At 33.7% G+C, this 9,481-nt stretch overlaps 1 long non-coding RNA gene across 1 annotated transcript; it reads right to left on the bottom strand.

Annotated features, from left to right (window-relative positions):
- Positions 1-4,236: 4,236 nt before the first annotated feature.
- LOC126266042 (uncharacterized) lies at positions 4,237-9,182 on the bottom strand. The gene is made up of 4 exons (XR_007548515.1): positions 8,959-9,182; positions 8,772-8,904; positions 8,605-8,719; positions 4,237-4,815 (listed from the first exon to the last, which is right to left on the bottom strand). It is a non-coding gene; the product is annotated as an uncharacterized LOC126266042 (long non-coding RNA).
- Positions 9,183-9,481: the final 299 nt, after the last annotated feature.

Here is a 9,481-nt window from a genome sequence, read left to right as displayed (position 1 = left end):
TGGTTAGTTCGCTGGAGAAAGTGTGTGAGAGAGTGATTGTGGATAGGATGCTAGAGATTTATGGTGGTTTTAATCAGTGGCAGTTTGGATTTGTGCCCGGTAGACCAAGAATAAAGAAGTGTCAAGATCACTAGGATGATGGACTTGGTGGTTAGGGTAGTGCTGAAGAGGTGTGCCTAGCCAGTGTTACAGGTGCCAGCAGTTTGGGCACACTCAACTGAGGTGCACCTTCCTGCAGAAATGCGTGAAGTGTACTGGTAGCCACTCTGCAGGCTAGCATCGAAGGAGAGAGGAATGCCAGATGCGCGAACTGCAATCAGGTTGGGCACCCGGCGAGTTATCGCGGGTGTCCCAAGTATACCTATAGCTGGCGCAATGTCCCGATCGCGAAGTCCGGCCGGAGAGCTATTCCTAGCTCGAGCCTACTGAGAGGGTGGAAAATCAGTGCACAGGGCTTGTTACGTCCATAATCAGCAGCATCTGGAGGATCTCATAGTGGAGCATTCTCCGGACATCCTATGTCTGCAGGAGACTAAAACCCCCTCGGACAGCAGGATGACGCTCCTTGGCTATAACGCCTATAGGTACGATAGGGACACTCCATACGGAGGGATCGGTATCCTCGTTAAGCCAGGAATCGCCCACTGTTTTCTGGGGACGGATTCGGGAAGCACGATGGATAACATCTCCATAGAGATGAAAACTGCAGATGGCCCTGTTAAGATCACATCTCTCTATAAGCCCCCGCTACAACAGCTAGAGTTGAGGCTAGAAACAAATTGGTGAAGGATATGGGTCTGACTAACATAGCTAATTGTTTAAAAACTAAAAAATTGGAGGAGATATTGGAATTTTTTGAATATTTTTATGAATAATATTGTGGAGGAAGAAGTTGTTGATCAGGGTAGAACCGCTAATTTTTCTTGAGTTGGAGTTGGGATGGTGTTCTTCTTGGTATGAAGGCGCCATGGTAGTTGGTATGTTTAGGATATGGGTTTATGGCCGTAAGGCTGGGCAACCGCTGGTTCATTTGAACTAATAATGTCCCAGAGTAAGGGTGTAACAGTATACTGAATGATTGGTGTGTACCAAAAGTTCTTGAGTATTGAGCTTGCTCTAATTGACATTGTTGCCTTTTGTGAAATGGAAATTCCAAACAAGCTTAAGCTCATTATGGACATTAATATTGTGAACGACAGACTGTATAAGAAGAAAAGAATAGGTAGACGTAAGGACGTGAGGTGGTGGAATGACCAATTCACAGACTTGCGTCAGTAAGTCAGGAAAATACGTAGAAAATGGCAAAAAGCGAAGAGTAAAAATTAAGATAATGCAGTTGCAAAGAAAGTAGAGTGCCGAGCGCATATCAGGACATACAAGAATTAGGAAGAAAATAGGACCTAGAAGAATTATCTACGCAGTGCCAAGGAGAAAGACTGGGGAAGATTTGTGGGTGAACGTGAAAATGAAAATCCGTGAGGTGCAATCTACCGCATACGTCGGCGTGGCAATGGCCGCAATCAGCCAGCAATACCAGTAGTTGCGGACTCGTGGGACCAGTCAGTCGATCTATTATTAAACGAGTTCTTTCCGCTTGACAACTGGACGTATAAATCAGGTGAACCCTGTAAGTCAGGAAGAAGTAAAAATTGCAGTTGTTCGAATGAATGATAAAAAGACTTCTGGTTTGGAAGGTATTGCAGGAAGAATGTCTTCTGTGTGTTGGTTCCGAATATCTATTGGGGCTGATTAATTAATGTATTGTTAAGTGCATATTTCTTAACAATTGGAAATCAAGTAATGTTATTCTGCTCCTTAAAGGGCCCGATAAGGACAGAAAGGATGTAAGGTCATATAGACCTATTTGGTAATACCCTATAGACACAGTATACTAATATCAATGATCAATTTGAAATGATGATTTAAGAAACGGCACAGCCAACAAACCACGTCGTTTTTAATGAAATAATTGTCAAATTAACAAATCCAGTGTTTGTGGAGAAGCAGGTTATAAACCTTATTTTGGACAATAATATACTCAATAATACCTAAATTTTAATATAATTTTCATAATACAAACCGCAATTTATACTTGTTGCTTAAAATATTACCTATTTTAAGTAACATACATTATTACTTATTATTTTAATTTTTAAATTTAAATGAGTAATTTTCAATATCTGGTAAACAGATATTAACGCTCATTCACATAAAAGTTGTAGTAGTTGAAGTGTATTTATGTGTGTAGTGCAGAAAAATTTGATGTTACTAGTGATTCTTCGCTGAAGCGTTCACAATCGAGACAACGGATTGGTGTGGTACTCATAGTTCGGAACCTAGCTAGCTACTTTTTAACTTTTACGCTACACGCTACGGTCTTCTAACATCCAATACAACTGTTGTATTTCACACAAGCGCGTTAGGCACCGTGTCCGTAAATGTTTATTTAATGTTATTTCTTTACAAGACCTAAAATTACCTAAAATTTTGTTTATATTCAGTGTGTGAATGTTTGAAACTAAATAGGATGAGGAAATAAACAGTAATTACATTCAACATCAACAACGTGATTTGTTACTACTACCTTTGGCACATGCCTGTATAATAACATACCGTCTACTGCGAAAACTTTAGAAATTACTTCTACTAGTGCAAATTCAATACCATTGCACCAATCTTATGTGAATAAAGCTTAATATACTCTTAATGACTCTGGCTGTACTTGGTATTCATTCATCCTTAATCTTCTTGTGACAGTGGCTGTAGAAAATCCCTACTGAACCCTTTATATTTTAGAGCAGCTTGTCATAATACTGTAACGAGCCGCAGAGCCGCCAGAGAATTCGAGAAAGGTATGGAACGATCTGCTGATGATCGTTGCGTACAACGTGCGACTCGAAGTCGAAGTTTAAGTCGAAGTCTCGACTGGGAGTGAATATTCTGACTGAAGATATAAATGAGCGCTTGATCGACAAGAGGAGGTATAAGTGTGGGAGTCCACTGTACCTTGAATATTTAAAATCCTGTAACCTGTGTAACCACCACCACCTCCACCAGATCAAAGTTAACGGCGAATTTAACATCATTTTCGGTTAACATTCTGCTAAGGAATCGTCTGATGTTAGTGAGCATCTGTAGCTTCCACCTAAGACTATTGCCTCTAGTCCTGGTTTTCATACCAGCTAAGTTGCTGGTCCGTTTCATAATTCATAATTCCGAGAATTCACTACGAACATTTAATTATGAATTCTTCTGATGAATCTGATGTTAGTGATTCGCCTATAGTTCCTAAATTTATATTTAAGGCAAAATTAACAACGTCATATCATAATAACCAACCATCTAGTCCTGGTCCCCACTATAGACATGAGGCTGTTCCATCTAACCGATCATCACTATCCAAAGCTCTATGTAAACCTCGTTTAAAGATATCTTCGGATAGTTTTGAATTTGAAGATTTATTTGGAATCGATAACTTGAATGAAAGACTATCTCCTAACTTAGAACCACAATTTTTAGAATTTTTGAGAGTGACTCGTAGCAAACTGAATTTAGATACTATCCTTAAAATGCCTTGCCTTGCCATTTCCGGGAGTGACGATGATCTCATATCTCAAATTGAAGAATGGTTAAAATCTCTCTGTGGTTCTTCTAAAAAGTCGTCCAAGTATTCTACAGAGTCCAATTATCCTGTTAAATATGGTAGTAAATTTACTGGATCCGGTAGTCGAGCGTCCGAATATAAAAAAGCTCAAGATCTGTATATTAAAAATAGATCTGTTCTGGCTGATTTATATGATGGAATTTTTCAGACACCTTCTTCACCAGACAACGATTCATTTATCAAAAAAAATCCAGCCAATATATTTAAACCAGTCTCTGAGGACGAAGTCACCGTACTAACGTTATCATGGAAGAAATCAGCTGCACACACCGTGGATGTTTGTAAAGTTGAATCGATGCAAAAGAGAATGACATTTCTGCAAGAGAAAGTTGCAACTTCCAAAGAGTCCAAGTTTGTTGTTACGAGAGTAAAGCAGCAAGATCTTTTCGAGACACCTATCGATTACACCTTGGCTCATTGTGTGGCGGAAGTCCTAAGAATGTCCAAAGGAATTGTATTTTAATTTTTTTTCTTTTGAACGTATAAATATAAATATTTTTATATAGAATTGTCTCAAAACTTAGGTGACTGTTGGTATAAATTTCCTCAGGTGAGTGCCACCCATAATACAAAAACTGAACTAAGTAGTTATATAAATATTTGATTCACGAAATTTAAACCTTCTAAGTGTTTATACTTAATCCATTTTTCCCACTTCATCAAGGTCAAACGATTGTAGGTCAGTGTTATTTGAGGTCCAGGACAGATTGCTGAAGATAATTATCTATGTTAGACCCAGAATGTCCCAAAAAGAGCCTTGTTTTACAACACACTCCATATTCGCTAGATTTACTACCAACAAACTTCTGGCTATAAAAGAGATTCAAAATACGGGAACATGGGTCCTAGAAAAGGCCCCAAACAATGAATTCAACTTTGTTTTAAATTGTTTTACAGACGATTCCAATCTTGTATAAATAATGGAGTGTACTTGGAATAATATTAAACACAAAATACTTATCTAACATCAGTCACCTAATTTTTATGACAGACTGTGTTAACATTAAATATACTTCAAACTAATCAAACTCAAAGTTTCTAATCTACTGACCTTTGGTTTCACCTCTTTCACATCAGATTCTCTTTGATCACTCATATGTCATGAGTAAACTAAAACATTCTGGAAATTTCCTTTGTTCCATCGTTCATGACTAAAATAAAAAGTAAGATTGAATATATACAAAATATTAAAGGACAATAAAGTAAGTCTTTTTAATTTTAAAAATGTATGTTTTTTGTAAAAATTATTTTTTTTAAATAACTATGGACAAAATTTTGTCTAGTTTATTTTGTACATTACATTTTTGTTACCATTTTCATAAATACTTCATTATAAATAGAAATCGGTGACCAAATAAACTTCAACATATTTAATAATCAATCTAAATTCTTTAAATAGTTAAATCATGTTAGAATTATAATAATAAAATAAATTTTAGAGTGACACTTATTTACTAAAAATTAAAAAAAAATGTTTTACAAAAAATTCTTTACAATAAAAACATGTTTTTCAATATTTTCAAAAAGTTATTTAATATAATTTATCAAAGGTTGTTAAAAATATTAGTGAATGAGTTACTAAATGTTTGGCAAAAGGTACTGATTGTAAAATATTGTTTTTCAACTATTTTTTTAAAAATAATTAGTATTAAGACCATATGTTACATTTCATCTTAATTTCCAGTAAATTATTTTATACAATTATCTAATTTTAGTCACAAAATTTCACGTAATCTTTTAAAACGTATTTTAAAATATTTCAGAGAATATCAATTAAATTTAACTTAATTTGTTCACTTTTATGGTGCAAATAGTTTTCTCTTTATGTAAATGGCAATTTAAGCATTTTGATTTGATATTCAAAAATTTGTATAGCATTGGAATCTAGATAAATGGATAATTAAATGAATTTTTAGTAGATCATATTCACGTATATGAATAGCAAAGTAGCTGTTCAATTGAACTTTTGTTCGACTACTTGATCATATTAATTCCTCTTTATTTAAATGTTAAATTACTCGCTCACTTGTCCTGAAAAAACTAAACTGACATTCTGGCAGCTTCCATTGTTTCATTGTCCACACTCAAATTCGATAACTCGATATTTCGATTTCAATATTAATTTTTCGTATTATTAAAAAAATTACAATAAGAACTGGTTCCCATCATCCAACATTATTAGTTGTATGCAAAATGAATTACTTAACTAAAATAAACATAAATCTCTACATGCTATGTTTGACTACTGTCCAGGTACTTTAGAAATAGAAGTCATTACATGTACTAATTAGTAAAATATTTATTATTTTCATTAATAACAATAGTGTCACATAGGGACGATAGGACACATAAATAATAATACTTCATCATCAACATACAAACATCGCCCCTAGTGTCGTGATTGGCATTGTCAACACCAATACATTCCGCTGACTTGCCAAGACTCAGCGGAATATCTGGGTCATGCTTAACTGGTGTCAATAAACCATCGTAATATTTTGTAATATCAGACTATAAATAAAAGCGCGACGAAGATCAAGGAACAGAAGTGTGTGAACTACAACAGAGGTCACGAGTCGCCCGGTGAATACCATTCAACCCCAAGAGCAGGCCTGAAGATGGTCCCTTACTTGTTACTGTAAGTCAGACAATTTGTAATGTGTTTTTTCTACATGAGATATGAATAAAATTGTATTTATTCTGTACTGGTATTTATCTGAGCAACTCCCCAACGCCCAATAAGTCACGGGTGTGACACTATTATAAATTGTTTTTAATAAGTATAATAACTAAACCAATTCATATTATATTAAAAAATATAAAGATTGAGACTTTCGTGACCATTGTTCCCATATCTATCTATCTTGTTCGGGTTTATTGGTCGACGTCGAGACTGTACTGTATATTCAATATTTTAGAATTCAAACTTGGTTGTATAAATCGGTAACTAAACGTTTCCCTTGTATTTGATTTGTATTGAATGCTTTAATTTAAAATTTATTTTCATTGAACTGTTATCAATTGAGGAAAATGGAAAATCACAAAATAAGCATAAGTCGTAAAATAAAAGTAATATTAACATACTGCTCTTGCACGATGTCACTTTTGGAGTTATGTATTATACAAGTCACTGAACTAGTACTAAACAATTATGTAAAACTGCAGTACGATAAATATATCAGAACTTGAACAATAAAAATAACATAATATTTTATTAACTGTTCATTCATTTTTATTTGTGTATTTACTTTAAAAGTGTACACTAAATGTAATCATCACTCCATATACTGGTCATTGTTTAAAAAATAAAGATGTTTTGTGCTTACATATCATATAAAAATATTTATAATATTTATTACAATATTTAACAGATTTCCCAACTTTAAAACAAAAAAAAAATATTTGGGTAATAGTAACAAAATAGCGAATAACAAATAAATGAATGCAAATACAAAATAATTTTACCAGCCTGTGCCCAGCTCTGTATTCATGTAAATTGTTATTGATAACAATTAAACACACAATGAAATTAAAACAACTGTCCGCAGAAGTGGTCAAAATCAATCCAATTGATTTTGTGGTTAATATTTACCAATACATATTGATACAAAAATAAAATGAAAAAAAGCGAGATTAATATAAACATATTAATGAGTATATTGATTGAGGATTATATTACAATATTGTTTTGTTTAATCCTCTTTGAATATTCTGTATATGGATATATTCAATTAAATCACATGAGTAACAAGCTAAATGAAAGTACACTGATCCTGAAGGTTTCAGGTTTATTTGAATATTGATATACACAGCTGCATATATGTAAAGGTGTACGTCATTTTAGTTTATCAGTTATCGATTTCTAAAACATTAAGAGGAAAAATCAAAACAGATACAAATTTATTTGAAAACAGCAAAAACCAAAGAGTATTTAAAGCATTCCATTTTTAACATTATTTGCTGTATTTCACATAGCATGTATTAAACTGACATTACAGAGAAAAAATCAAGCAGTCATAGGCACAGGTTACCTTTCGAAACAATATTAACATACGGTAGCAATAGTAAAGATTAATGAAAATAATTGTTTGAATATTAAAATTTTATTGTTATTAATATCTATAATTGTTCAGGTTTATTGGTCGACGTTTGTTGGAATTATTTCATAACGTTTCGCTAGCAGCAGAGTGTCTAGCATCTTCAGAGGTCTTATTTGGTTCGTGTCACTTTGACATCTGATTAACAACTAAATGACAACTTAGACAATTGACATTCTTGAAATTTCGTTCTGTTCGTTGGCCGTTCTTACCTGCTTAGCGATTTCAGTGTTTTTGAGCACAAACGAAACTGCATCTTGGAACAATCGGACAAGTCTATTGTCGCTGAACATGCACTGTTAGATGGAAATCACAAGATAAAATTCCAAGATACGCAATAGAAAAGAAGAAGCATTGAAACTCGATAAAATATGGACACCAGTGCTCAAAAACACAAATCGCTAAGCAGATAAGAACGGTCAACGAACAGAACGAAATTTCTAGAACATCAATTGTCTAAGTTGTTATTTAGACAATTAGACCTTTGAAGATACTAGCTACTCGTACTAGCGAAACGTTAGGAAATAATTCCATCAAACGGCGACCAAAAAACCTGAATCACTATAGATATATTGAAAAATGGTTTGTACAGAATGAACATTCATCGGTGGATTAGATCTAATTGATCGTAACTTACGGGGAAAATATTAGTGTAATTTAACATTTGTACTAATTACATAACATAGACAAGTTAAGTATATTCAATTACATGAATACTAGTTTACATGAATGAATATAAAATTATTTAATAGTAATAGTAGTTAAATATAATTATTACCAGTTTTTAAATGTATGTTAAAGAACATATTCTTATCATATACAAATAAAGAAAAGGTTACTAACCTTCAATAATTCATCTCGTACCTTGCATAAATTGCAAAAACAGCATTATGGCATCGCGTCTAGAAATTATTTTTTTAAACCTCTAATTAAACAGATTTGTCATTGCCATCGTCACCTAAAATTATTACCAACTTTACATATTCAAATTAATAAACAATTTATATTACGTTGAATCCCTCCATATTCTTAATTTAGGGTGTCATAAGTTTTTCAGATGAAGTGGCTTCGAAGAAATCACTACTCTTAGACACTAAAGTTTTATGCACCAACACGTGGTCTTTGATTTTCCTCAGTTTTAAACTATAATACATAAATTAGAACGTAAACAAAAAATACACAAACAGAAACACTCACCGTCACCAGGACAAATATAGCACACGTTATTCAATCAGCATCACAGGGGATGACGAAGAAAAACCTAGAAAATTAACCAACCACACGTGGTTGTTCCGCTAGCAACTGACACCCAGTGACACTTTAGAGAATATGGAAGAAAGTATTCGTGTAGTGCAGTAATTTATTCAAATTGATTGAGACACAATAGATGAATCAACAAAAAGATGATGTAGCTTGCTACTTCTGAGTTCTTGAGCTTCTTCTCTCTAACTGACCCTAACTGTTTTCTTGTTCACCAAGGTAACCTCGGTCGCCTTCATTTGTCAATTAAATTTTTTTTAACTTACTTTAACAACACTCAGTGTGGCCATTTCGGAAGTTTCCGAAATGGCCACACTGGTGACACTAACAGAACTCACACATAGAAAACCTAAGAAGTACCAACCCAATGTTATAAACAAGAAACATTACTGGGCACGATTTCGGGATGCAGCCATGTTATCATTTTGAATGCGGTATTGCCATTTCTTATAGATTACAG

The sequence above is a fragment of the Aethina tumida genome, chromosome 6 (assembly GCF_024364675.1).
Source record: "Aethina tumida isolate Nest 87 chromosome 6, icAetTumi1.1, whole genome shotgun sequence".
Taxonomy (NCBI): Eukaryota; Metazoa; Arthropoda; class Insecta; order Coleoptera; family Nitidulidae; genus Aethina; species Aethina tumida.
The sequence above is the reverse complement of the archived record's forward strand: the minus strand, read 5'-3'. Positions and strand labels throughout refer to the sequence as shown.